General features: G+C 43.2%; 1 long non-coding RNA gene across 1 annotated transcript; it reads left to right on the top strand.

The window, feature by feature from the left end:
• LOC142871384 (uncharacterized) lies at window positions 1-26,441 on the top strand. Its single transcript, XR_012919635.1, has 3 exons — window positions 1-116; window positions 17,229-17,323; window positions 26,312-26,441. It is a non-coding gene; the product is annotated as an uncharacterized LOC142871384 (long non-coding RNA).
• Window positions 26,442-26,745: the final 304 nt, after the last annotated feature.

Raw genomic sequence — 26,745 nt, 5'->3', positions numbered from 1 at the left:
GAAGCTGTTAAGTTCTGAGCAGTCCTATGGAGAGGCTGTGGTGAGGAACTGAAGCCTCCAGCAAAGAGCCAGCAAGGAGCTGAGACCTGCTAACAACCACAGGAGTGATCTTAAACGTGAGCTCTCCAGCCCTAATCAAGCTTTGAGATAACTGCAGCTCTAGATAACAGCTTGCCTGCAACCAGCTAAGCTAAGCCACTCCCAGATTTTTAACCTTTGGAAACTGTATAAAATAATAATTATGCTGTTATTGCTAAACATTGGCGTAGTTTGTTATACAGCATTTAATAATGACTATAGAGGGGGGCGAATGAAATTGGTATTACATAGGTGGCATTGCTTGGACTTTGCAATCATAGCTATGGGGTGGGAGGGAAAGAACAAAAGAAGTAAAAACGATTCTGAGCTTTGAACCTTGCTTACTGAGGTTCTGCTTTAGAGAAGTGGTAGGAACATTGGAGGAAGAATTTGGGTGGGGGGGAGAAAATAATCTCCATTTTGAACTCTGAATTTGAGAGGCTGGTGAGATTTTCAGGTGAAGGTGTCCCATAGAAATTTGGAAATATGGAAAGGTGTTAGAGTGGAGAGGAGTCATCTGGGTAGAGTTGAACCATCGCAGTGGAGGGCGTTCGCATGGAGGGCGAGGAGAGAGAAAGACAGATGAAGGACAAACAAAGATCATGTACATTTATGATTCTATTTTTTTTTTTTCTTTTTCTGAATCCAGGCACAGAAGTATACATTTATGATTCTAAAGAGGAAGAAGAAAAGTAGTGCTCAGAGAAAAGGATAAAGATTCTCTAAGAGGGTTTGGATAAGGAGAAGATGTTCCACTGAGTCAAAAACAACAAAAAGAGATCTCTATCTCTAGAAAGTTCTACCTCATATTATAAATCTGCATATTAGATGGTCTATAAATCTCCTGGTGGGGTAAGTCAACACTGGCTGTACAGATGAAATAAAATTTCGAGAACTATAATGCAGAAAACAAGGCCTCGAATTGTGGTAACCCTAGCAAAGCCGTCCCCAGGTCCCCTGTTTGTCTTCGTATGACCTCTCTCAAACTGCACCAGATGGGATGCTCGTGACAACCTGCTCTTTTTGCAAATGGGGATTTTTCAAGTTGCAAAATATGGAGAATTCTTCATTTATCTCAAGATAGGGATACTGGGGAGGGTTGAGGAAGCAAAGTAACCAGTTTTCAGGGTACATGCCAGGCCTGTGGAGAACTAGAACGAGGTTCTGACTTAGAGCTGCAGCCTGCCAGTCCTGAAGCATCTCCTGCCTTGCACCCTATTCCTTTCTTTACTTGCTTCTTCTTGTTAATCTTCTACTACCTAATGGCTTTCCACACCTTCTTTTGTAGTGTCTGTTTACTGAAGTTACCTATTGCTTCATAGTGTCTGCTCCCTGCCTTCTCTTTCCCCGCCTCCCAGTTTCTGTGTCAACACTAGACTCCCTTCTGTTTGTCAGTCTGTCTGCTTTTCTCTATTTCTGGGTCTCTCTAGTCATCTGTCTTGAGTTCAAACTCCCCAGGAGAGAGACTTTGGTTGAGATGGTTTCTATCCAGTGCCACCCCAGGCCACGTCATTGCAGGGGGCTAAAGAGCCTAAAGCAATATGACTTTTGGTCAGGTGTTGATTCCTGGCTAAACCATTTGTCACCAAACTGGTGGGGGAGGTGGGTATCCAAGCCTAGAGAATTCCCTGTGGTCCCTTTTTTCCAAAAGGAAGTAGTGGGCCTAGAAGCTACTTTGAGTCTTAATGACCTTTCTAGTACTATCTATCCACCAGTGAGCTCATGGTGAAGATGATTCAAAACTTACTCTTCTAATGGAAAAATAAGCACCACAAGTACTCACCAGCAAATTGGTATTAACTGATCAACACCTAAGTGGACATATAGGAATAACATTTATCTGGCATTGGGTAGATGGGAGGGGGAAGGAGGGGATGGGTATATACATACATAATAAGTGCGATGCACACTGTCTGGGGGATGGACATGCTTGAAGCTCTGACTCAGGGGACTGGGGGGGGGGAGTGGAAAAGGCAACACATGTAACCTAAACATTTGTACCCCCATAATATGCTGAAAGAAGAAGAAAAACAACCTTCCTCTTCTAAGTATGGATTCCCTCCAGAAGGGTTTTTGAGGAGTAGTTCAATTTAGCAGCAACTACCTGTGATGCTAAATCCCAAAGTAGCATGTGCTTGCTGATTGAAAACCAAAGGTAGTGAACAAAATACAAGCAGAGGAAGCCTTTGCTAAACTAAAGGAGCCTAAAATTATTTCCGTGACCTCTGCCTAACCCTAACCAGTTAGTTCTTTTTCTTCATTCTTATTCATTCATTCAGCACCACCTACTTAGGAAGCATTTTTCTAATCTGATAAATTTATAAAGATGATCAAGACAGAGCCCTCCCCTCAAGACGCTGACTCCCACGGGGGGGAGAAAGGCAGAGGCAGCTCTTCTCATCTCTCTGCCCTAGTTCCACTCTGTCCTCCCTTCCCCTTTACTTTGTGCACTTTTTGGAAACGTGCCTGTTGTTAGTCAGTTCCTTCCTTGCCTGTGTTTTTTTTACTATGTTTATCAAGGATTCATAGGAGCCCTAACAAATTCTGGCTATACAAACATGTAAAAAGTAAATGTGGCTGGAAGAACACACATCAAAAGATTATAATAGAGTTTACTCCAGGGAGGGAAGCAGGACTGGGGAAGGAGTGCATGGTTTTTAATTTATATGCCTTTAGAGTATTTGAATTTTATAAGCTTTTACTTAGAGATTACTTGTTATAATAGAAAAATAAGAAACAATTTTATATATAAAAAAGGAAAAGAAATGAGAAGGAATGGGCAACAGTGAACCAATGAAGTTGGTGACATTTTCTGTGCCTTTACTGGCATTGTTTTGGTTTCATTGAAGAAACAGAAAAAGCAATCTCAAAGCAGCATTGTGGAGTGCAGGGGGAACATAATTATAATCTGCAAATGACTCAAACAAAATTCTCTTTTGTCCTTTAGATTTGCTTGATTCATGTAGATTGCTTTTTTATTCTTGAAATTCAAATGACCTCATTCTTCCTTTACTATACAAAAAATGCTTGACATGACAAAATCAGCAAGCATTTTGGAAGCTGGGGTTTTAGGGGTAAGCAATGGAAAGTTTGGTGGTGAGGGGCCAACAGGGGATGGTTTTCTTAGACGTGTGAACTTCCTGTAATGTGGAATGCGTACGTGTGAAATCACCAGTCACTATATTTGCAATAACTTAATAACATGACCGTTCCTCCACCCGTCCTCTTTTCCCACACTGAGTTCCAGTTTCACACCGGGCTACTATGAAGCTTTACAAAGAAAGGAGGAAGTAAACTTACCAACGAGGCAGCAACGTGTTGCAAATACCACATTCTTAATAGATGAAAGTTCTTCTAATCACATTTATTAGTAATGCTACATGATTCAGAGTGAATGGTCACAATCTTGAATTTAATCATCTCCCCGTGCCCTGAAGCTTTCAAACGTATTAATTATTACTGAAAAGGCCCTGCCTTGCTGGGGCAGAGTTAGCAGACAATAAGAGCCTAGCAAGGGTCAGCTTCATTTTGCCACAAGATTGCACCTGCTCCCTCATCTGAACTAAAAAAGAAGTTAAAATGTGATATGTAAGTGACTAGGTCCTTTTGTCTGATGCAGGAAAGCAATGAGAGCTCCTGTTTCCACACTGTTGTTCTTGCTAAAGGGTCTCCAAGGGTGTGACACTTGGAAGAATTAGTTCCTTACTCTCTAAAAGCAAATAGCTCTGCAGGGGAGAGGCAGCAGCTGGCCAGTGGGGCCCAGTAATCCCCGGCAGCACACCAGGGGCTGACAGAGGGGATTACTGTGTTTGAGGAAACTGATAGGATCTAGAGAGAAACCAAAGCTTAATGGTTTGTCTGTCATTCCTCTTAAAATTAGGTAAGAGCAAAAGTAGGCAAATTGCTGCTTGAGGAGTGACTAAGGAATAAAGGAAATTTGGGGCCTACCACATTGAAGGCAGATCAGTCTGCGGAATGGCCAATTTAGTAATAATTCAGAATAATGTGTTGCCCTTGGACAGCTTCAAAGTGGTATTTTAAATGACTATTCAATTAGCAGAGTCTGCCAGCTGACAAAACCTCGGTAGTATTTGGCTACCTAAGAGAAGGCAAACCCTGAGCATGTAGATATTTTAATTAAAGTTGAATATGGATGGAATTCACTGTGCTTAATATTGGACTTCTTGGGCCTACTCTCGCCCACTGCTTTAATCTCAGCTCTGACATTGTTAAATGGAAGCAGCTAGTGAGAATGCAGTAGCTTGCTTCAAAGAAAAAAGAGCACTTTTGACAAAACCCCAGAGGCTAAGATTATTAACAATTCTAAAAGCAGCAACAAAAGTTATGAATGTTGGTTCTACTGTTTACCATTTTGGAAAAATATTGTTCACCTGTCCTTTGATTTTTATAAGGCAGTTTTGAAAAACATCCATCAAAGACCTGCTCTGAATCTCCAGGTGTGAAAACAGGGCATAACGGGAAATCCAGATGGTCAAACTATTGGCGGAGATTTTATATTTCTGATTGGTAGAGAGAAGAAATCCTGTATTTGAGATACAACAGATGGGAAATGCCAACTTCACCACTTAAAGTATTACCGTTGTTCCCTCCCCACAATCTGGAAACAAGTGATGGTGTTGCTCCCTTTCCTAGACGGGGAAAACTTGACAGAACCATTTAATTACTCTTGGGGTTAAGATGTGGCCATCATTATCTCCATTAGTTCATAAAAGGAGTTACTGCCAGTGATTTGAAAAAGCAATCTTATTAGAACTGTTTAAGATTACATGTACATTTTACAATTCTGAAAGATAAACTGAAAAAATGTTTTTAGTTGTAAGTGATTCTAAATAGGCAACAAAATGTATGTGCAAACATATACACATGCATGTGTGCACACCTAAGCACAACTATATTTTTAAGCAGCAGGAAAAAAATATACTTTGAAATGGGTAAACATTTTCCTTTGGAAAATACTTGCATACTTAAGAGATCTATCTCATTGGCAGTTCAAACATACCATCACCAGCCCCAATCCCTTGTCTCAGGCAGGTAGAAGCGCTGTTATTACTTCCGCGTAGAAGCAAAGAGGGAGAGATTCATTTAAGATCGTGTAGCCAATTAGTAAGAACGAGAGAGAAAGGAATATGGTATCATCAAACATCAAAATCTATTCAAGTATCCAGTTTAGCAGATCATCCAATCTTTGGAATTCCTTTTGTCGATCTTGGAGTTCCAAATTCCTATCTGTGTTTATCCAAATTTAGATTACTGCTAAAATAGAGAAAAGGGTACACTGCTCATGAAGCAGTTGAATTAAAAGAAAACATAAATTGACCTTTAAAAATATTTTGAATTAAGATTCTTTGGAAATGGATATTATAAATATAAGATTGGCTAGTACTCAAAAACTATAATTTTCCTTTACTTAATTATCTCAAAATAAAACCACAATTGCTTATAAAGATCATGCTATCTGGCTTCTGATTTGGAAGTATTTGCTGGAAAACGACTGGGGTATACAATAAGTTAACAAACCCATACACACACCAGGTGTGTGCAGGGTATGCTTTGTGTCTATAATTAATTTTAGCTGAATTGATCTTTTAAGAAAAAATGCATCACTTTTATTCCAGTACAGTTGTTTTAACTCAAATAAAAAAGATGACAGAGAATTAATGGTCTTATTTTTTAAAATCTTACAAATTAATGGAAAGATAAACAATAAAAATGGTCAAAGGACATAAATAATTTAAAAATGGCCAATAATCATTTGCAAGAACGTTTAATTTTATTGAGAATCTTAAGGAGTACAAATTATAACAAGTATGAGATACCAGTTTCACTTGTCAAGTTGGAAAACTTTTAAAATAATAATACCTAATGGGGAATGTATTAATATATAAAAATAACTGCAATGGTACTGCTAATATAAATTGCTTCAAGTTTATACACACACACACACACACACACACACACACCCTTCAAAAAGGTATTGATTCAAATTGAGATATCATTTTTGTTTTGTTTTTTTTTAGGAAGGTATATATGTAGGTCTTCATGGAATTCCCAACATGATTCATATCAAAAAGAAAGAGCATGTGACATCCATTGTTCTCCATTACCATTCTCATTACATTAAAGATGAACAACCACGCAGGACGTATAAAACTCTGGCTGCCATGAGCACATCTGAATACATAATTTTTAACATTCATTTTATTTTCCATTAACACACAAAATCACTTTATTCAATGTGAACAAAATCTACATTCAGAGACACAAAATGTTGGCCAATTCCTCACTGATAACCCCTTAGTGATTCTGGGAAACTTGCAGAGCAGCGTCAGGGTGGTTTGCAGGCTTCAGGTTGCTGGGGGACACCTTCTACAAGTTGAGCACTTTGCACGCTCGCAGATGGCAGATAGAGCCAGTGTGTAGAAAAACAAGGGTCAGTACAAGGGTTAAACGAAAATGAAATCATGCTGACCCAGAAATGCAAATCAGCATGCCTTAGTTCTCTGTAGAACTTGTGTTGCCTGAACGCTCTATTCTTTCTTCAGATTACCTAGTGTCCCGAGAGAGGCTTCAGCGATTTCAAGAAGAGAGATGCAATGTGGAGGGAATCGGCAGGCAGCAGGGGAATCTAATTGTATTTGAGAAGCATCTCCACAATTTGCAGTGGTCTTCTCACAGGGAAAATGGGGGGTTGAAATGCATTTACCTTTCTTTCTACCACTTTTACTGCCTTTAACAGTCCAAATTCAAAGCTCAAAGTCAGAGGTGATTTTAAAACTGTCTCTTACCCAATCAGAAAAGTGAGAGCACACAACCTTAGAGATTTATAATTCTAATTTGTATTTTGTTCTGTAAAGTAGCGACGATTTCAGGAAGCTCCTGGTTGCTGGTAGAAAGCTGCCTAAAATATAAATTTCAGGTAAATAATCTCATGGGTCTCTTCCCTAATGGAGTTGGAAAGGACAGAGGGAGGGAGAATAGCAGAAGGGAGAGAGGGAGGGTGGCAAGGTGAGAGGTAATGAAGAAGAGATGAGTGCAGGTTGAAAAGGAAAAGAACAGAAGCTAAGATCAGAGAGGGAGTCAGGAAAAACAAAACTGAACAAAGTAAGCCAAGAGTAGATGGCAAAGGGATGATGAATGAGACAAATGGCTTGGGCTTGCACCTGGGTGACTTTAGGCAAGCAACTTACCCTATTTGCCTGTGCCACACTTTCCTTATCTGTTTAAATAATAAGCTTAATTCTAAAGGCTTGTGGAGAGAGAGTAATTGTGAGGATCTATGTAAAGCACCAGAACAGTGCCAGGACAGAGTGAGTGTTCAGTGACCACGAGCTCAATCGACAGCCCCTTCCTGCACATCCCCGGCCAGGAGGGAGGCATGGGCCACACTCCCTTGTGTGTGGAAGGATAGGTACCTCCCTTCCTCTCCTTTCCCTTTGAGGTCATTTAATAACAATGACCATTTGGGGGCCTGGGCACACCCTGAAGACAGGAGGACCTGGGGGAGAAAGCTGGACATGGATTTGGAGACCTTGTGAGTTCGAATCTCTGTTCTGCTACTTCCCAGCTGGCAGTGCATGAATTTATTCAACAAAGATCTATTGAGATTTCATGACATATCAGTTTCTAGGATTGGGTCTTGTGAATGAAAATAGACACAGTCCCTGCCTTCATGCAGCTTGCAGGCTAATGGGAGAGCCAGATATTAATCAAATGATTAAGCATGTAAATATAAAATGAAAACTATAAAAGAGAGGCACACAATGTCGTAAAAGTCCCTTGAGGAAGACCCTTCTGAGCAGAACTGTCTGCTGCATGGGTGTCAACGCAGACGAGGAGGCTAGCGGCTAAGGGGGTAGCTGGTGTAGCTGAAGCCCAGAAAGGTGGGCAGAGACTGGAGTGGGTAGGTGGAGGCCCAGCTAAGGAGTTTGGTCTTTATTCTAAGGGTGAACAGAAAAATCACTGGAGGATTTTTAAGCAGGAAAATCACATGATCATATGTGACTTTAGAGAGGACCACTCAAACTTTAGTGTGGAAAACAGACTTGAGGACAGTGAGGTAGACTACTGGGTCATCTAGGGGAACAGTGGCGGCTGGGGCTGGAGTGGCACCCATGGGGCAGTCTAGAGATTGGTGGGTATTACGTCAACAGGACTCGGAGGGAAGTTAGAATATAGAGGGCAGGTGTCTCAACTGAGGAACGAGATGCTGAAATGTTCATTCACTGAGACAGGGAGCTTTGGGAGAATGCCAAGTCTGGCGGAGGCTTGCTCGTAGGTTCAGTTTTAGGCCTGTTTACTTCTGTGGCCTTGGGGAAGGCATTTAACGCCTCTAGGCCACTGGAGCGCATCGAGGATTAACCGAGGTCACATGCACGAAGGCCTGGCACACAGCAGATGCCCAGTAAATGGCAGCTGCGCATTACTGGGATTTTAGACAAGAAATACTGAGGCGACTTGGCCTTGGCCTTCCACAGAGGGCTGAGATCGCTTGCTCTGCAGCTCAGATTTCACCTTTCTTGAGATGATGGCAAACCATGACAAACACAAGATCTTAAAGGAGAGTGCACCATTTGAGCACAGAGGAAATCAGGATCCTTAGATCACATAGGGTTGGTGGCCGGTGTGGGGGGTGGATTCAAACTTAGTTTATTTATGAGGAGATTCCTTGGTTTGCCTTGTTTTTTTTTAATCATTATGATATGAGAAGTCAAGTTCTGAGACTTGCATACATGGTACTTGCTATTTTTCATTTCTTGCACAGGGAAACCAGCATTTGAGGGTCCAATTTATGAACTTTTAGGATAAATACACCAATATATATTTAACAAATGTTTCTTAAGTATCTCCTTTATATAGTGAATTAGGGAATACAAAGATAAATGATCTAGATAAATTCCTTGTTCTTAAGGAGTTTGAGGTCTAGAATGAGCGACAGATATGTACTAAAATTGCACGAGGGTGTGTACAATAGATAATGAGGAGAAAAATTCTCAAGTCCGGAAATAGCAGTTCCTGAGTTTCAAGTTGGAAACTGAAACATAGGCATTGCTTTCAAATGCTACACCAGCTCTGTGTTTTTGGTGTAAAGGGTCCTAGTTTGAGGGCTGGAAAATCAGCTGGGTGGATACTGTCTCAACCCGAGACAAAAAACAAAGATATTATCAGGCTCTGGGCATAATAAACATAGACAGCCAAAAGTCATTATTACATTGAACTGGGTGTGGGTCTTTTTGGGAGGCAGGGGATGCCTGAAGTGGTAAGTCTAAAGAAAAAGGGTATTTTCTAAAGAGAAAGATGTTCTATTATTAACATCAAATTAGAGAACTATTTGTACAGCCAAGGAAGTCATGGATATTATGCCTCATGGTTGACATCCATAGTTTTGTATCATAAAAGTAACTTGAAAAAAATCCACAGAGCTCTGCCCGGCACCAGGACTGCTAACCAGTGTTCAGTGCCAGCTCTCGAAGGAATGGCAAGTTCAAGGAGCCAGCCTACCCCACACATTCTAGCTTTGAAAAAATTTTTCTGAAATTTAAATTAAAACCAGTTCTTTGGAAATGATCTTTATTTTCATCTTTAGAGCAATTCAAACATGCCATTTATTTTCTCAGTGTCTGCCATGAGATCAGGAAATTCAGCATATTGAACACAAATCAAAGCTAATTCTAGGAATTTCCAAAGTCAAAGACTATCCCAAGAACATCTTTACATCAAGGAAACTTGACGGTAAGTTCCAGAGAGCCCACTTTCCAGACGGAAATACTGTCCTCCAATAACTGAAATAACTCAGGTCTGAGCTTGAAGGAACAGTCTAGCTTTTAGTTAATAGGTTCTGTTAGTCTCCTGAGTTAACGAAAATGAGTTATTTGCTTACACTTTCCCTTCTAGCAGGTTGGTTGCTATTAAACAGAAAAAGTAATTCTCTTAATGAAAAAAATCAGTGTCCAACATATTCTCTAAGACCCGACTCAAATGTCACCTCCATTACTGCCTCCCTGGTCCTTATACATGGCTCTTTTGGAGGCTTTGTCACATTGAATGCAAATTGTTTCCAGTACCCATGTGCCCTTCTATATTGTGAGCTCCTCAAGGGCAAGGAGGGGCATATGTACTTTGTGGACATAATGCCTGACACATAGGAGACATCCAATCTGAATTAAAAGAATAAAAGTCAATTAGGGAGAAAAACATCATAGAAATACAATGAGAGAGACAGGTGGCCCAGAGAAACAATGGAATCCCACCCATCACAAGGGCATACACAAGGAGAAAGGCAATGAAAGCCACTGGAGGTTCTGGGGGCACAGGCAGCAGACTGCTAAATACACTGGACTGGCCCAAGGACCTGGGTATGAAAGCCTGTCCTTTCCCAGCAGCTAGTCACTTCTCTTTGAAGGTATCCCTGCTTTGCTATTTCCCCTTGGGTCAAGGGGATGAACAACCCCAGGGGCTGGATGTGTTGTCTAGGGCAAGCCCCAGGCTCATGCCCAGGAAATACATCTGTGGCTGGGGTGTGTACATATTATCCCATGCATAATAAGGTGTGTGTTGAGGTCCTTGCTGTTGTTTTTTGCTTGTTCAGTTTTAATGGAGAGTGGAGGGGAAGGAGTCTTACAGGCAAAAGTGCCTATGAATGAACGATGTAGTCTCTGAATAAGCCATATGCTTGAGGAAATAAATCTAGTTGCATAGCCCCCTGATAATACACTATGAAGTCTCATCACCCTCATTATACAAGCCTTTATCAAAGCAAGAAGGAGGGGTTGTAAATTCTACAAACAAGAGTTTCGAGAAAACCTTACATCTTTTGACTCTGATGCTTTTCAGAGAAAATATGTATCTTTGTAAACACTCCTGGGGGTTGTTTCTATAAACATCATTTTTTAAAGCAATCTTTTAGATTAGATGTGGATAAACAGTGCCAGAAATGGTATGCACTGTTTTAATTTCTAACTTTAGTGTTCATTTTAGCAAGCTTAAATTTTCAATTCAGGAAACAGACATTCTTGAAAACTGTTCTCCATTTTTTTTTTTTTTAATTGGGAATCATCAAATTTTAGAGCTGGAAGGGACTACATTCCTCATCTGGCCCCATGTACACAGCCTGGACTTTCTCCATTCTGCACAGAAGTAGGAAGCAGCAAGTTCACCAATCTTTGAACTGTCATGCATCCAATTATCAGGAATTGATCATAGTAATAGGTTACTGAAAGGTAGTATTTCTCCAAATGTATATATCAAGCTAGAGAGTGCTGAGATAATTTTTTTAAAAGATTCTGTAATCAAGTTTTACAAGTACAGGGCTTAAAAACTTCAAAATACTAATATGTGTACATCATGACTATCCAAGAAAAAGGTAAGTATGCAATGAAAAGGACCCCCAAACTCCTTTTTTTTTAGTAGATCAAAGTTCAGATAAATGAGCTACAAAGTTTTCAGCTCTACTAGTCATCTAATATTTGTGGTAGCTATTGGCTTTTAATCACAGGAATAGAGTGTAAATTTGTTCTTGAGCTTCCTAGTAACCAATGCAAAGATTCAATACATAATTAGATCAAAACTTCATGGTGTTCATCCCATGAACACAAATCAGTTATGTATACAACTATAATCTCTCAATCAAAATAATATTAATAATATATATTTTTAAATAATATAAATTTTTAAAAGGAAAACAGACCAATTGTTCCAGAAGCAAAGCTATCCCTGCTATGGTCCTCAAGGGTGTTCATAAAAAGGGTTAGGATGACAGTCTCAGCAACACCCCCTTCAATGCATACAATAATTTTGTAAGCAATCTTACTACATACTTTTCAGGAGATTGATGCCATATTGTCACAGTGCAGTTCAGTAGAAGCAGTTTTTACAAGAAGTCATACCATGTACCATGTGTTCACAGTCCTTAATTACCTAACTTAATCCCAGATTCCAATCCCACTCTGCGACTAACCAGCTATGCCCATCTCCAAGGATGAGTCATTTGCCTACACCAGAGTTGAACTAGATGGTCCACTTTCAAAATTCTAGAAATCTGTAGGATTCCATTTGTTTTTAAGAAAAATTTCAAGCTTCTCTCCTTTAAAAGTATGAATTGAACTTTGTATGCATCTGTACCTTAAGTAGTTTGCAATCACAGAGGATGTGTTTAACATCATGAAAACCTTGAGCCATGATAAATTGTCAGAAATTTCAAACAGCCTAAAGGAAAAGAGAGAAACTAAGAATAGAAGTAGAGGACCAGAAATAATTTTATGCACTTGAGCATTTTGCTTAAAATCAACCTTAGTTTCTTTAGGAGACTTTGTTAATAATAATGACGATAATAATCATACTAATTTGCTTTAAATCAGCCTATAGTTTCTTAGGAGATAATAATAATAATTAAAGAAGCAGCAGCAAGCACTTATCTGGTATTTCCTGCATTCTACCTCTTATTATAAGCATTATATGTAATTACTCTTTTAATCCTCACAATAACACAAAAAAGTAGATACTATTCCTCTCTTATTTCACAGATGAGGAAGCTGTGATTCCGAGGAGTTGCATAACTTGGCTAATGTCACGTGGGTGGGAGTGGCAGGCTCAGCATTCAAGCTGGATGCAAACTCTGAGGTTTAACCAGCACACACTGCTGCCTCCCGGGCAGTGCCTGAGGTAGGCGAAGGCTTGCTGCTAGTCTCAGAGGTGGCCTCACTCCAGCTAGACAGCAAATATTACAGAGAGCACACCTTCTAAATAAGACTTTGTTGAAAAAGAAATGTCAGATTTTTTTTCTAAGAAGAGTGGCTCCATAAATGCAGAGAACAATAAAGATTTTAATGATGAATGATTATTATCCCAATAATATTAACAATACAACAGAAAAAAAAATTGCAGTTCCCTTGAAACGTTGAACGTAGTTTCCACTGTGACAATACAGTAGTTATTAGCTTTGCTGGTAAAACTTGAACCAAAAGACTGCCCCAAAAGTGAGCAGAGTTCAGATTGTAAAGGTTTGGGGAAGGAAACTCCATTGGGGAACAAAGGAGGGCCCTTGTTCCACTCTCAGATGTGCAACTTGTGCACAGACTCTAGGGTCCCAGTGATGTCTTTCCTCTAAGTTACCATGCAATACCACGGTCTTTCTCCAGCATCTCCTCTCCCCCTGCAGCCCTCCTTCCCTCCCTGCCCCTCCTAGCACGCACCTGCCTGTCTGGGGATGTAGGAGAGGGTGTATTTGAACAGTCTAGTCTAGCACCACTCTAACATATAGTCGCATGTCGTAATCACACAGCCAGGAATTATGTCTCGCACTCCTAATTACCCTTCATCAAAGGATCTCAGAGCACTTTTCAAATAGTAATTAGTCATCTCTTCTCATGGATTTTCCTCCTAAAAGCTGGAGGAAAATCTTTCTACAGACAATTGTATGCCTTCCTCCCAAAACTATTACCAGCATATCCATTGTAACCCTTAAGCCAACCCTCACTAAACCACACACACACACAGAGTGAGGGGATTGAGGGAGAGAAAGAGTATTTTTTTAATGGTGGCGAAGGAGTGGAATTCTTCCTGTCCTATCCTGTGCCCACAGTAAGGGTGGAGCCCATGTCATCTGTATACCATAAGCATTATTAATAAAGACCTACAGTTTTCCTGCACGCCATTGATAAAATGAGTGTGAATCCCTTTCCATTCATAGCATTGCTCGCCTCCTTGTATTAATCCTTCTTCTCTGAGCCACACACACCCTGACTAACACAGGCCTCTTAGCCAAACCACATTTTTCTCATAAAGAACTGTGCATTTCAGAATTGGGTAAATTGGTTCTTAAAAGTGTGTTATTTTCAAAATTAATAAAATGTGCCTGTTGGAGTGAACTGCAAACCCAAGGAAATTTTCTTAATGAGCGTGGGCAATCTAAGATGCTGAGTCTCAAACTAACTTTTGCTTACCTTGTGCTACCTCCCTCCCTTTGGTTTCTCTCCTACCTGGAGTGTTGTGTCAAAACAATACCATGGAGAAACCTAGGAGAATATTCTCTCAATATTCCCTGTGGTTTCCTCCTAAGGGCCCTACCTCCAATTCCAACATCCAGCCCCAGTGGCTCAGCCTTGCCTTCGGGGCAGCCCAGGCCATTTCAAGGTGGTCCCTGAGGGAACTGTGCTTCATTCCAAGACACACTCTGAGGGTCCTGAGCCCCTTGAGGCCCATGGCTTCACATCCCCCTTCACCCAGAGGCAGCTCAGGAAGCCACTGCATATACAGGCACACCTCAGAGATACTGTGGGTTTGGTTCCAGACCACTGCAATAAAGAGAATATCACTATCTGTGGCAGCGACAGCCATACAAAATGTATTTCGTAAATAGTAAGACTTGAAAATTTAAATTACTCCTTGATGTATGGGCTGCAGAATGGATGCTACATTAGCAGACATGAAAACAACATTAATCACCTTGTACATTTCCATCAGCGCTCTTGAGTGACTAGGTACTTTGTCAATGAACAGTAATATTTTGAAAGGCATCTTGTGTAGTTCTCACAGAGTGCTTAAAGTATTCAGCAAACCATGCTGTAAACAGATGTGCTGTCATCCAGACTTTGTCGTTCCATTTATAGAGCACAGGAAGAGTATATCTAGCATAATTCTTAAAGACTCTAGGATTTACAGAATGGTAAATGAGCACTGGCTTCAATTTAAAGTCCTCAGCTGCATTAGCCCCTGACAAGGGAGTCAGCCTGTCCTTTGAAGCCAGCCAATTGACTTCTCCTCTCTAGCTATGAAAGTCCTAAATGACATCTTCACCAATAAGGCTGTTTCATCAACATTGAAAATCTGTTGTTTGGTGTATCCACCTTCATCAATGATCTTAGCTAGATCTTCTGGATAACTTGCCGTAGCTTCTCCATTAGCACTTGTGGCTTCACTTTGTACTTTTTCTTGTTGTAGAGATGGCTTCTTTCCTTAAACATCATGTGTCAACCTCTGCTAGATTCCAACTTTTCTTCTGCAGCTTCCTCATCTCTCTTAGCCTTCGTAGAACTGAAGGGAGTTAAGGCCTTGGTCTGGACTAGGCTTTTGCTTAAGGGACTGTTCTGACTGGTTGGATCTTCTATCCAGACCAAACTTTCTCCCTATCAGCAATAAGGCTCTTTTGCTTTATTCTCATTTGTGTGTTCACTGAAGTGGCACTTTTAATTTCCTTCAAACACTTTCTGTATGCATTCACAACTTGGCTGTTTGGTACAAGAGGCCTATCTTTTGGCCTGTCTTGGCTGTTGACATGCCTTCCTCACTAAGCCTCATCATTTCTAGCTTTTGATTTCAAGTGAGAGCCATATGACTCTTTCTTTCACTTGAACACTTAGAGGCCACTGTAGGGTTATTAATTGGCCTAATTTGTATATTGCTGGTCTCAGGGAATAGGGAGGCCCAAGGAGAAGGAGAGAAAGGGGGGAACAGCTGGTCGGTGGGACAGTCAGAACACACACATTTATTAAGTTTGCTGTCTTCTTTGGGTGTGGTTCGTGGTATCCTAAAACAATTATTATACAATAGTAGCATCAAATATCACGGATCACAGATGACCATAACAGATAATAACAGTGAAAAAAGTTTCAAATATTGCCAGAATTACCAAAACGTAACAGAGACACAAAGTGAGCACATGCTGTTTGAAAAATGGTGCCGTAGACTTACTCAACAGAAGTTTGCCACAAACCTTCAACTGGTAATAGCAGTATCCGCAAGGGGCAGTTAGACGAAGTATGCCTGCAGGCTGTTGTCCTCCACAGTAAGCAGCATATTCTGGAAAGCAGATTTTCACTCCATCAGCTGTGATCTGTTAGTTTTAAAGTCTCATCTGTGTCTCACCACTACCTTTCTAGGAAAGGCATGATTTAATGTCATTTCTGCCCTGCTTCAGGTATCCTATTAGAACTCCTGTCCTCAACTTTTCAGGGAAGGGGAGCAGAACTTTAAGATCAGCCTTGCCTTTTGGTCTTCTGGGTGTTCTTCTAGCCACTTGGATATGCATTATGTCTCATTGCTTGTCTTTCATTCATCCATCCTACTAATGGTTATTGAGCACCTAGCGGGTGTCAGGCTTTGTGCTGGACACACAGCAATGAACAAAATAAACACGGGCCATGCCTTCTTGGAGTCACAGTCTAGAGGCAGACACACGGCAATCAGGCAAATAGCTGCACCATTACAGAGCTGTGATACGTGCTTCTGGAAGTACAGGATGCCATGAAGGAGCACGACAGGCAGATCTAGTGGAGGACACTTGGGCAACAGCATTTGTCAGCCCATCTGTCCTGAACGGTTGGCCCCATGGGCTGCCTTCCACGTCTGGTGAGGATTCCTTAAAAGAAAAGCAGCTGTCATTCGGGGTTTGCCTCACAGAGAAGTCAGGCGGGGCATCCTCCCTCATCTGCTTCGACTTGTAAAGGGTTTGAAGAGACTGCAGGAAGCAAGATCACCTGTCTCGCAACTCCCGGACACCATTCTCGCTGTGATCTGTGAGTGGAGCTTCTGGAGTTGCACACACAGCTAGTTAATGACAAAGCCTGAATTTTTAAATAAGATTTTTAATTTGGTGGAAGGATAATTGAACAACTATGACCTTCTAGGGCACTTGCTACCACTCCTCTCCCTTTCTGCCTTTAAAATAACATTGGCAGAGCTTTTAACTACTCTCAACAACTCTCTTCAGGAAGCATGAAAATCACCCCAATGAATTCCATGCTTTCTTGCTTTGCCTTATAACAGTGGGCACTGGCCTGAATGGAACCTTCAGTTTCTTTCCAACCCCATGGTAAGAATATCACCTTGGCAGCCTGATATCAAATATGATGAGAGTATTTATTAGGGAAATTGGCAAAGCCCACAAATCAGGGCGCTTTTTTCCCCTGGAGAATTGGTTTATCAGCATCTACCTAAGGAAGGCTTATCAACTATCTATCTATCTATTTATTTAGGCAGGGTCTCACTCTGTTCCCCGGGCTAGAGTGCCATGGCATCAGCCTAGCTCACAGCAACCTCAAACTCCCGGGCTCAAGCGATCCTCCTGCCTCAGCCTCCCGAGTAGCTGGAACTACAGGCGCTTGCTACCATGCCTGGCTAATTTTTTCTATTTTTAGTAGAGACCACAGTCTCACTCTTGCTCAGCCTGCTCTTGAACTCCTGACCTCAAGGAATCCTCCTGCCTCAGCCTCCCAGAATGCTAGGATTACAGGTATGAGCCACCATGCCCAGCTCGTCTACTCTCTATTTAGGAACAAACAAACATTGGTGAGACTACGGTTTTAGTTAAACTGGCTGTACTACAGGACACAATTGACAGTTTGGGCCAGATAATCCTTTGTTGTGTGGATTGTCATGTGCATCGTAGGATGCTTCTCAGTATCCCTAGTTTCTACCCACTAGATGCTAGTAGCACTCCTCTCTCCCGCCAGTGGTGACAACCAAAAGTCTGCAGATATTGCCAAATGTCCCAGGAGGCAGAGGGGAGGGGTGGCAAGTTACTTGTCTGAGAACCAACAGTGATCATAAGGGACAACCCCAAACTGAAAAAAATCAGAATGCAGTGCACAACAGTCACTTCCTGCCATTGCCCAGACAAAGAGGCAGTAGTTGTGACCTGCTGACCTTGGAACGAGCCTACTAGCAAGGGACTTTCCCAGCTCCTCGGTAGAGGTTTGTCCCAGTCTCTGGGGTGCTTGTCCAGCCTCCGCAGACAAACAAACATTTGGCTAGTTTGGAGGGTAATCCAAATTATGATTAGAAACAGATTACCTAGCTTGAGACTTGTTTGGCCAGGAACAAAACCACACACACAAATCCCTAATCAATTTCCAGGAAAAGGCCTTTCTTCAACTGGGATTGGTGACAAAAGTCTTTTAATCTTTTTAAATATTCTTAGATCCCTGTGCCCCTCCTGGAGACAGCTTCCAGCCACAGCCTGAGTCACTGACACACTTCACTGCCAGCATGGGGTCAGGGTAGCGTGCATGTGCAAAGGGTGGCATCTGCAATCCTAAATTTCTGATTTTCTCATCACGAGGATTTGGAAATATAAAGTGAAATAATCTTTAGTACAGATTTCAAACTATTCTTAAATACTATTTATTTTACTATGCTTAAAAAAGCTTGCGAGCAATTTTTACCCATTCCATCTCCATCTCTCTCTCTCTCTCTCTCTCTCTCTCTCTCTCTCTCTCTCTCTCTCACACACACACACACACACACACACACACACACACACACACACACACACACACTTGTTCTGGCAGCAGCTGTAGCCAGACTGTATCTTCGTCCTGGATGCCTTCTTGATTCCCAACACACAGCTGTTGAGTTGGCCCTTACTCACTTTCTCCAGCTGTTGTTTGCAGAATTAGAAGCTGGACAACTGAGGGAGAAGAGGTGAAGCTGTACTAAGTGAGGGAGGACAGAGCTAATATACCCTTTTCTTGGAATCTCAAGGATCCAAGGACTGTGTTGGTGGCATCAGGACTGATCATCCAGGCACCAGAAAACACCCGTCCACCTGCTATCACCCACGCAACCAGAAACCCAGGCATTTCTTTAGGTCATTGAGGAGACTGAGCAACTTGCCATTTCAACTAGTATCCTTCTGATGATAACTCCCAAAGCCTCGTCTTAAGCCCTGACTGCATTCCTGAGCTCCAGATCTGGATTTCCAGTGTTTGTTGGCCATATGCAGATGTGCATCCTGCCAGCCCCTCACATGCAACAGGATCTACGCGAGGGTCCCCGTTCCTAGCCTCCCAGCCCCTCCTCCTGGGCTGCCCCTCCCAGTGGCATCCCCTCTCTCTCTCCACAAACCTCGACTCACCTTCAAAGCCGCTTCTCCACTCCCACACTCACTTTCTCACACATCTGCTCCTTGTTTTCATCTCTTTCTCTCTCTCTCTCTCTCTCATCTGATTTACGGCACCACTCTGGCGCTCGTCACTCTGTCTCACATTGTCCTTCACCTAGACACTATTCCCTAAATAGCTCAAACTTTGCCTCCTGCTTACAAAGCATCAGCAGCTCTCCTTGACCTGTGATGCTCCCAAACAAGGATCTGCCATAGTTTAACCACAACCCCATTTTTCTATTCTCATCTGTCCGTGGGTCCTTCCCTTCTTCCAGCCATCGCAGGTACTCTGCTGAGGTGTGAGCATGGCAGGCGCACCCTGCCCTTTCTCAGGCTACTTCCTCTCCCTTTTCTCCGACGATTAACATTGAGTCCTGGATCAAATGCTGCCTATCCACCCTGGAAAACCGGTGTCCTCTTAATTCCCACGAGACTTTATAGTACATATATAGTTTCAACAGACTTTATTATTTAGAGCAGTTTACATTTCATGTACACATTTCATGCCCTACCCGGACCTCACCCTCGTTCTACGAATTAAAAACAGAGGCCCAAGGCCTGTATCGACTAGTTAACTGCTCAGGAAATAGTTGTTGAATTAAAACCAATTCCTAGAAAGGACAGACCAACTCAACAGGTGAGATTAGGATAAGATTAACTTCAGGGGCAAATATACTGAAAGTGTGATATATGATAACAGGGCTTCCTGCTGAAGGGGGAAGGCCAAGGTCAAAACCGCAGCCCCGTTCCTTGGCACTGAGGAAAGGGAGGAGGCCCACCCTACACCAGCTCTCCAGTTCCCTCAGGGATCGACAGCATTTCCATCTGTGGAAAGAGCTGTAACTAAGCCATGTCCCGGGGACAGTGCTGTGACAGAGAACTACCTCAACACCGCCCCAGGGTTAAGACTGAAGAAAGCACCCGCAGTGAGCTCACCTCGCTAAGCACAAACACTGGGTCTTTCCCCAGACAGTTCCTTAAACCCGGTAACTGGATACTAAATCTTCCCCTTGGTGCTGATCACATAATTCAAACTGCGGTTCTTTTACTCAACATGATGTTAAAGAAAAGCCTCGAGGGCCTGTTGATGAGGGTGATTACAAAGAAAACGCACTGCTAAGCCCAAAGTTACTTGAAACACTACTGGCCCTGTTAAAGTGACTAGAAAAGCTGAGCAGGTAGAGAGGAAAAGGAATTGTTATTTTTTAAAATTCATATTCAAATGCTATTTGTTGCTCACCTACCCTATTCATAGAAGTCACGGGATCTAATTGTCATATGTCACAGGAGGTAGGTGGAGTTATCTCCATTGCAGAGCTGAGGAAGGAAGCAGGCTCAGGAGCACACCTGGGAGTTCTCGTTGTCTCTTAATTAGCCTATGAGCTTCCTGAGGACAGCCCATTTGTACTCAACCTGTAGTGTCTTCCGCAGTGTCAAAGAATGGTCTGTGTTCAACAACTTGCTGAGCCTCAAAATTAAGATCTCCTGCCCTTTTATGGAAGACAGACCTTTGGTCATTTTTCTCCTTGCTATAAACCAGAAGTCACATCCTGTGGCCTCAGAACCCCCACATGGCAGCTGGGAGATGGGCTGTGGGCCCACAGCCTCCCCTCCAAAGGGAGCATGTTGGGGTGCGGGGGCCCAGCTGCAGCATTTGGAACTGCTGGGTCACCGCCACCACCACTCTGCTCCCAGCCAATGAGTCAGTACGGCAGGGACCCTGCCAGGAGCTGCTCCTGGAGACAGAAGACCCCCCAACAGTCAGTCCACTTTAGCTGGCCTAAAGTCCTGATGTCCTTGCTGAACTTTCCTCAGCCTGCCAGAGGAATATATAGTATATTCCTGCCTCCTTCCCTTCCTCCTCCTTTTCCCCCTCCCTTCTCCCTTTCCTTCCCCCTTCCCTTCCCCTTTCCCTTCCATCTTCCCTTACCCCTTCCCTTCCCTTGCCTTCCCTTTCCTTTTCCTTCCTTCTTTCCTTCTCTTCTCCTCTCTAGGATCAGACCTGCCCCACCCCGACTCTCCCAGCATCCTCTCACTACCCTCGCCGTTTTTTCTAATAGGCCTTTCCCCTAACAAAATCCTGGCACATTTAACCCTGCCTTGATGTCTGCTTCTTGGAGGACTGGAGACTAACATACCCCAGTTTTTGCTTTAATGAATAATTTGTAATCTTTCTTCACTCAAGGGTATTTAGCAAACACCTATTATGTGCTGGGACTACAGTGGTGAATACAGAAGCATTCCCGATGCCCTCAGGGAGCTGGTGGAGGCTGGTGGATTAATCAAATCAAGAATAAATCACACAATTCCACTCCACTCTAATTAATAATCCCAGAAATTTAAAGTAGAGGGAGCTATGAAGAGATGTGATGGGGGAACCTCACCGAATGGATAGGGTTGACAGAGACTCCCCCGAAGGAGCCAGATTTGAGCTGAGACCTGCAGGCTGAGGGGAAGCCGACCGGGCAAAGGTGTGGAGTATTTCAGGCTGCGGGCACAGAAGGGGTGGTGGGAAGTAGGTAGTGGGAAGCTCCGCTGACAGAAGGGCTGGAAGGAGCCTGAGACAAAGGAGCGGAAATGGGAAGCATTGAGACCGATGAGGAAGGCAGGGCCTATCGGGCCATCTTGGGAATAGGGGGAGATTTTCTCTTTCTAGGGTATAAACTCTTTGAAAGCAACTACCTCATAGCAGCCCCCTTTGCTGGCACTAGTATAATGCCTGACACAAACCAAACGCTCACTAGATATTTCTTCAATCAAAGTAATAGAAATCAATGAGGAAATAACTTGATTTTTGTATTATTCTTGATGTTAGAGCATCAAGGATATAGCAAATTAGCCAAAAAAGCCAACTTTGGAGGCTTCCAGCACCTGCTGGCTGATGAGACTGCTGATGACAGTGAGGGTGACAATTCCCAGGCGTTGGTCTAACCTTTGGAGAGACATAAGCAGAGAGATGCCACAGAAGTGGGTGCTATGATGGTTAGAAACATGCTTCAGATCAGACTGCCTCATTCCAACACTGGCGTTACCACTTCCTACCTGGGTGATCTTGAGCAAGTCACCTCACGTCACTGCATCTCCGTGTCCTCATTTGCAAAGCAGAGTTGATTACACTATCTCCTTGGGAGTGCTGGTGGCAGGTGGGGGCATGTAGGAAACTGCTATGTAAAATAGCCTTAGCGCACTGCCTGGTGCAGAGCAAATGTTCAATAAATGGTACCTACCAACTGTTAGCATTCAACCACTGTTCTCTCTGCTGAGATCAGAGAACTTATACAAGGAGACTTCCCAAACCAGGGTGAGTGATCATAAACTGTCTGTCCTCAGGAGTACATGGGATCACTTCTATGCAAGAGGCCAGCTTTGAGGACCAGCTGGGTAGGCTACAAACCCTGGACCCTCGCCAAGAGACCAAGCCCAGACATGCACTTTACACGCTTGGACTCTGAATCCCACAGTAGTCTTTAAATATAGATCTGAACATCAGACCAGACAGTGCAGCGCTAATAGGTGGGTATGTGCAACCTGCTCACACGGCAGGCAGCAGGGGTGGGGAAAGAAGGACATACTTCTTGTAGCTTTTCTGTCCCGGAGGGCAGGGGCTGTGCCTTTTGGCTTCATTTCAGAGCCTCCAAAGGCAGCACCATGAGCAGACACAGCTTAGTTCCTGCTTTTCGGGTTTGTTTTTCCATATTGGGCATTGCAGTTAGAACCTAAGCTTAGAATAAAATACTTGTGGAATCAAAAGAGATTAAAGGAGGAAAAATACCTGGCTTCTGCCCCAAACACTGTGCCCCGGCTGCCTTGGAATGGGGCAGGGTGGTTGGGATGCAGTTGCCTGGGCAGGGATGTGAGGTATGCAGGCCTACGTGCGCTGCCGCACGCACCACGGGGCCGGGAGGGGCTCTGTTTAGCGAGTGTCCATCTGACAGCACCCTGAATCCTTAAGATGCCAGCTGCCTGCCAAGCTGGACATGTCCGTACAGTGGCACCCAGAGGTCCAGGAGACAGAACAAAGGGTCTGTTACTGACTCAGCCCTATGTACGCTTGCCATCCCCACTGACAGGAGTCTCGGGCAGGCTGGCAGACGGGCTGCACCCAGGAATTCCACAGTCTAGAATGGACACTGTCAGAGTCTAAAGGGGCTCTCTGATGGCAGATTCCTGTCAATGATCCAACCTGGGCTGTCTCATTAGGATTTGGCACTTGGGCTCATACCTTCCCAAGAGCATGTTTTTCTGTGAGCCCCACTGTTCCCAGCTAGTGCTTGCTCTCCTGCCGCCCTCTTCCTTAGGGGCACAGCAGCCCCCAAGGCCTGCAACCATGGTTATTATTAAGTCAGTGATTACACCTCAAGGCCACAGTTATTATTTCCCCCATCCTGTCCCTACTTCTCCAGGACATGATGATATCAGGCATGGCTAACACATATTTAGCATTCAGGTCAGCCACTTACTGCTCTAAGTGCTTTACGTATATTTTCTCTAATGTATTCATCACAGCAACCCTATGAGATGTATACAGTTATTTTCCCATTTAACAGATGAATAAACTGAGAGGCTAAAGACTTTGCCCACGGTAATGTAGCTAGTCCGTGGCAGAGCCAGGAAGCGAGTCCGGGCAGTCTGGATCCAGTCGCTGCTCCTAACATATGCTGCACTTCCTCTCAACTCGTGACTAAGTTCTTACTGACTAAAAAAGATTTTTAAGTATCAAATTCCTAGGCCTGCTTTTCCAGAATGAATAGCACTCAAGCGCAGAGCTAGGGGTTTATTACTTCCTATTTTGTATATAGAAAAATTGGGAAATGTTTATGAATTAGGAGAGTCTAGGGGGAGCAGCTGAACTGCTCACAAACTTACCAGCTTTATGATAGAGAATGCTGGTCTTTTTAGCCAAGTGAGTGCTTGGATAAAATATCCCTCTTGGTGCAAGCTATGCCTTGGGATTTCTGGTTTAAGACATATTTGTAGCTTAATCCAGGTGGGGGAACTGGGTACATAGGTAGGAAAAGCAGCTACTGATGAATGCTTTGTTTATAGCATTGCCCCTGCCCCCAGGAGAAATAGCAGCCTTACATATCTAAGTGCTGTGTCCAAACTGGGCCATTCCCAGAGACAGGGAATTCCCTGTAGCTGTGGGCACAATGGTCACTTATTCAACTGGGTATCTTATGTCATTTAATGCTCACAAAAAGCCTAGGACATAGTTATTATTTTCCCCATCTTATAGATGAGAATACTGATGCTCTGGGATCATATATACTTTCCCAAAGTAAGTCCTGGTAAATCTAAGACTCAACGTCATCTGAATCCAAAGGAAGGAAGGACTCAGAGCCAGTCCAAGCCCAACTTTCCCAGGAGCCTTCTCTGACTCACATTAGCCCTTGTATCTTGAAGCAACTCTATAACCTACAATCTTTGCCACAATCTACTGGTTATCACCATTGTTTCACACTGGGCCAGTCTTGTTAGTCGATCAGATTATCAACTTTGGGGTGCAGTGATAGTGGGTTGAATTTTATTTCAGGCTGTCCCCAAGTATTTCAGGCCAAGCAAACTGGGAGAGCTAAAGACATAGAACCATAGCCCGCTCTTCGTAGCATTTCATTCCTAGAAAGTGCCTGCTTGACTTTACAAGTTTCTAAAACATTAGTTGGGAATGGCTTTTATGTTATTCTTGCCCTCCTTTGTCGATCTCTTTACAACTACTTGCATTTGGGTCCAAACATTGCAAAGTATGCCCAAAAAGTAAGCAACTCTGACTACATTGTCACTAACTTGGGTGTATCCAAAAGGAAGGTAGCTGAGTGTCCAATCCTGCTTCTGCCTGACGATAGCCCACCGTGCCGCAGGCCCTTCCTCTGTGTGGTGCCAACCAGTATGACACCCAGCTCCAATCTCAACCCTCTTCTAAAGCCCAAACACTTCAGACTACAGAATAATAACGCTGCATGGCAGACACACTGAGACATGCATGTGTCATCACCCCAGTCATAGCCAAAATATATTTCAGGAGAATTTACAATGCAGGAACCACCCTCTAATTTAACAGAATAGCAAGAGGACTGGGTATTTCCTATCTTTCCCAAAAGCAAAGACACCAAAGCTTTTCTCATAGTGAAGAGCCTGAACCCACCCAACCTGATTCTCTTCTGTCAGTCAACAAGTACATCAATGTCAACAAGAGTGTCCAGGCATACTGAGTCCTGGATGAAAGTCAATAAGAGGAAGGTGTCATCTCTTCCTACCACTGCTTCGGAATATGGGATAGTGAGGAGGTTGTCTGTCGACTGCTTCAAAGGCAAGCAGGGCAGTGGGCTGTTCGTTCTATGTCCCTGGGCACCTGGACATCACCTTACACCATGATTTACTAGAAAACCAGAGGAGGGACCAGCAGAGACAGCTGTGAGTCAAGATGGTGAGGTCTTCCTGCTGCCTTTTAGCTGCCTGGATCTCTCCATTTTAAGATAGATAATGAGGTCATCTTATGCTCAGCTCTTTTCTGGACCCACTTTTTCTCATTAAAACTGACCTGTCCAGCATTCTATTCCCTGTGTTTTCTAAAGGGACAGTTGCTCTGATCACCATCTCCACGGGAACACGTCAGTGCACAGTCATGCATTACAGGATGACGACAGCCAGCCTTTCCCCCTCCTAGGTTATGTGACACCTTGAACATAGTGGGACTCATAATTTCTGCTTCATTCCAGACTAGTGAGGTGTGAACTGTGGTTCCCCTCCCAAACCCGCATTTCTCAGCTGCTTCCTCCACCTGCTTTTTGGGTCCACAGTGAAGGACGTTTGCTTAAGTCAGGCAAGTTTCTCCTGCCACCCTGCCATTCTAGCCCTCCTTTCACTGCAGTCTCCCCCACTCTTCTCTCAACTCTGGTGACTACTGGTGCGGCACTTCCCTGGGATGCACGTGCTCTTCGGTGAAAAAGGAAAAGGAACCAGAGACGAGGGAGACCCTTCGCCCTCCTGGGACTCCTTCCCTGGCACTGTCCTCTTCATTCCACAGCCCACCCCTCATTTCCATTGGAAGGAAGGGGCCAAGAACTGCCCTTCAGAGGCCACGGAACTAGCTCAGTGCCTCTCAAATAATCTGTGGCGAAAGACCAGCTTTATTTTTTCTGTAATTCCCAATCCATTAAGAAATATAACCTTTATAAAATAAATAAAAATGAATTATTTAAAAAGAACTAAAAATAAAAGGCATACAAAATACAAGCTCAACATTTTGTTATTAGATTCAAAAGGATACAATTATTCTATCATATTGTGATAAAAGTTTCTAAATAACTGCTCTCAATTTCTCATTTTGTTCCACCACAGACCAGCAAAGGACCGAGCGCCCTGCTCTAGCTTGAGGTCTTGCTATTTACTTAACCACTTACAGGCTGGACCTGTTGTCTCTGCAAGATGGGAGAAGAGGCGACTTCTCAGCTGGTCAACAATGTCCCACATCTATATGTTCCAGGAACTCATTCCTGATTCTTCCTCAGTTCCTAAAAATATTTCAAAGACATCAAAATAATGCTGACTTCCTGAGGAGGAGATTTTTCCCGCATTTCTTACTGCTGATCTGGAGCTACCTAACTCTAAGGCACCTTGGAGATTAATGAAAAAATATACGAGAGAAGAGACAGACAAACAGTGGTAGGTCACTCACTGTCTCAGGGCTTCCTGTGAAACCGAAGGGTGTTTTGAAAAGCATCCTGACAACATGTCAAAGGTCTGAGAGCTGTTATCATTGGAGCTGGTGAGTC

Source organism: Microcebus murinus, chromosome 6 (genome assembly GCF_040939455.1).
Source record: "Microcebus murinus isolate Inina chromosome 6, M.murinus_Inina_mat1.0, whole genome shotgun sequence".
NCBI classification, from domain to species: Eukaryota; Metazoa; Chordata; class Mammalia; order Primates; family Cheirogaleidae; genus Microcebus; species Microcebus murinus.
This window is presented reverse-complemented; position numbering and strand designations above follow the sequence as displayed.